Source organism: Dermacentor andersoni, chromosome 3 (genome assembly GCF_023375885.2).
Source record: "Dermacentor andersoni chromosome 3, qqDerAnde1_hic_scaffold, whole genome shotgun sequence".
NCBI classification, from domain to species: Eukaryota; Metazoa; Arthropoda; class Arachnida; order Ixodida; family Ixodidae; genus Dermacentor; species Dermacentor andersoni.
In genome coordinates this window covers 77,733,213-77,736,751 of record NC_092816.1, presented here as the reverse complement: position 1 = coordinate 77,736,751, position 3,539 = coordinate 77,733,213, and positions in this window count along the sequence as shown.

Sequence of the window (3,539 nt, the reverse complement as noted above, 5' to 3'; positions counted from 1 at the left end):
GATGGACATTCACGAACACACGAGAACCTTGTGTTTGTGTGGCGTGCATTCGCTGCACAAGTTTTCTGCGGCGCCTGAGAAACGCCGCTATAGGAGAGCGGCTTTGAACGGGTAAACATGTCGTGCGCAGCAAGCGTGCCGGTGTGGGTATTCATTTTGTTGTAAACTACGCGATAGCGGGCATCTCGCGCTGGCACGGATCCAGTGCTTATTGTTAGCTCTACTATAATGTGCTACCTGCGAAGCAATAACACAATGTAATGACCTCCTAAATATTAGGAGTGGTGCGCAGTTAAAAAAAAAAACACACGGCTCACAAGTGAATCCCGAACTCCATATATTAAATAGGCGCGATGTTCCAGCCTGCATACCAGTTTTCGGAAGAGCCGATTATGACATCTCGTACTTGAAGTCTGAAGTGTTCAGTGCGGTAAGTGTGGGGCTATGTTTTCGACTATCTACAAAACATAGTCCAATGTTTTCGACCATGTCCGAAACACACTGAGAAAGAAAAACACATAATGCTCGTTGCTCGTGCGTCAATCAATGAATCACTAAAAAAAGTTAAGTAAGCCTACTGATAAATGAGTTACTGTCACAACACGATGAGCGGCGCGCCTGGCACCCCACGATCGGGCATCGGTGCGGTGACACGGACGAAGACTGTTGCGAAGAGACGAGCGCCGCTCGCAGTGAAAGTGCGTCTCGAGGCGTTCCCTCGCTATTCATCTTCGCCGCACAGCTTGTCGCAATGCAGTGAATACGCCATACAGAGCGATTAGGGGAGTTCGCGCGATGAACCGAGCGTCACGGGCCCGATAAGCATCGGCGCGGCGTCGCATCTGCGCATAACTTCCGCAGTGAACATGGAGTCACTGTGCTGGCTACGCTGAATAACGGATTGCTGCTGAATAACAGCTTGCTAAATAATGGTCCCCTATTTCCTAGCTCAAATAACTGCCGTTCGCAGCGAAAAAATAACTTTTCGACGAGTATTAAATTCCTTGTCCTCTTCTTTGACAAAGTATTCATAATTAGGCTTATTGTGATATGCCAAGTGCGCGATCATGGTGCGTCGTGGGGCCAGGGTGAAGAAGACGGCAATGACGATTTGGATGGCATAAACTTTCCTAAAGGTCCTGCAGGACGCGTGCCAGCGCGCATCGAGCGTCTCCCACGCAGGGACCGACAGGGAGTCCTGCTGTAATATGGCGTGAGCGCACAAGCGTCGCAACAGAAAAGAAAACAAAGAAACACGCACCAATCGGCAATGTACAACGAGGTAACAACAAATAAAAAAATAAGAAAAAGAAGAGAGAGAGAGAGAGAGAGAGAGAGAGAGAGAGAGAGACCAGCGAAAGCGCGAGAACTCATCGCGGAATTTCAAATAAGAATTTTCTTGAAGTACCTCCTGCCGCCCGATTCTTGACCATCCTTTAGTGGGGTCGAGCCATAGAAGTGGTCTACCACCACCACCACCACCACCACCACCAGGGAAGGGGAGAGAGAAAAACCTAAACGGGAAAGTAAATCAGGGTTAAGTATAAAGTTTATGATAATTAGGAAATAGATTCGCCTGGCAGATACAGATATAAAATATTAGTAATTATATATAAACAGCAAATTCTTTTGTGTGGTATTAGAATAGTTTCGAACACACAACCAGCGATTTAATGAGCTATTAAATTATTCATTTCGACAATTAACATGGGAATCTTCTTGTGTCGCAGAGATAGTCACGAATGGCCACGGAGTTGTTCTTGTGGCTAAAGCCCAATGAAGAAGCCCCGAAAGAGAGGATATTTTGAGTAATTAAAGAAATACCCAATTTGCGCAATGAAATTTTGAATTTCTTCCTTTGATTTCTAAATCGGCCACATGCTGGTATAAAGTGATCACTCTTTTCGGGTTCCTGGCAGGTAGGACACAGAGGGGACGGTGGCAGACTCTACCTGCATCCGTAAAAATTTAATGGTGGGATGCGGCACCGTAATTTTGTTATGGAGATTTCCAATTTACGTGTGGGACGCCATGTACTGTCCTGTAAAAAAGGAGAAATGATTAAATTCCGACGTTTTTATTTTCAGCTTTGTAGAACCTAGGAAAAGAGCAAATTTTCTAAACCTAGCCGCAGTGACATAAGCCGAAGTAGGCATAACGAAAATGACTTGTCCATCAAGCAATATCCGCGAAAGTGTGTCTGCCATTTCATTTAAGAATATACCACGATGGCCAGGAAACCGTACCAAACCAGGCTAAAGTTTGGAGTGGCACTGATTTAAATGTATTGACTACAGTAGTGTCTGAAGATGAAGGGAGTGATTTACATGCTTATAGTGAATCAGTCGCTGTAACCACTGTTGAATTACTTCAAGAAAGTTTTCGAATCGCGATCTCCAAGAAACAGGGTCACTTTTGGCTAGAGTTTGTGGGGATGCGCGACCCTCGCGCCTCCCCTGATGTTTTCCCGCATAGCGCATCCCCTGATATGCTGTTTTTCCCGCACGGCTCGCGTGGCCTGGCGCCCGCGGCGCTCGGAGTGGTACAAGCGCGGTGTGAGAGATGGCGCCACCGTCGCGGCGGGGTTACTCGGGCGCCTAGGGACAGGCGCTTGCTCTTGCCCGGCGGGTCGGGCGCACGGCGTGGACGTCCCACGCGCGCGCGGCGACCCATGCTTCTGCGAGACCGCCTCGCGTGGCGGCCTTCGAGCGCGCCTCCGTTGGCGTGACCGAACACGCGAACGACCAGGCGTTGGGATCCAGCATGGGGCGAACATATTCGCTCGCTCGCGGTGAGTCGGACTTCTAGATTTGTCGCGCGCCCATCGGCATGTTTTGTGGATAGCCACTCGGCTAGCAGGCATGGATCTATGAAAGGTGCAATAAATGCCCTTGTGACTGTTTGCACTACGTTGTGTTGTCGTTCCTTTGTCCCAAGAGTACGGAGGAGAAACCCGTATCTCCCACATCTGGCGCCCAACGTGGGGCTCTTGGGGCATCGGACGATAGATTTAACAGTTTTGCTTCGTTCGAGACCGTTGTTTGAACCGAAGCGTAGGGCTAGCGTGGATTTTGATCGCTAGCGTTGGCGGCGTGCTTTCTTGAGCGAGGCGACGGAGGCTGTAGTGTGTTTGAACATGTCAACATGCTAAGCCTTTTCGCAAGTGTTTTTTTTTTTAATGACATTCGTCGGTACGAGAGCCACGTGGTCTGCATCCTGGGAGAGCGAGGCTGAGCGCCCGCGGAGCAGTGGCAAGCCTGAAGCGAGTGAGTACGGAAGCCTCGTGGGTGGTCCGAATTTCTTATGTAAATAGCTTCTTCTATCTCTTTGACTCGGATGAAGTCGCGGCTCAGGGAGCCGGGTGGCCGCGGGCCACGGGTGCCACTACGGGCTGACTGGTATTGCGGTCTGGCACCGGGCGCTCCGACACCGTCTGGGACGGTGGGCGCCGTCAACTCGGATGCTGTGTGCACCGAGCGGAGTAGGACCACCTCACAGAGCTGACGTCTCCTCGCGGCTGCCTGTTTTGCGCCCATTTT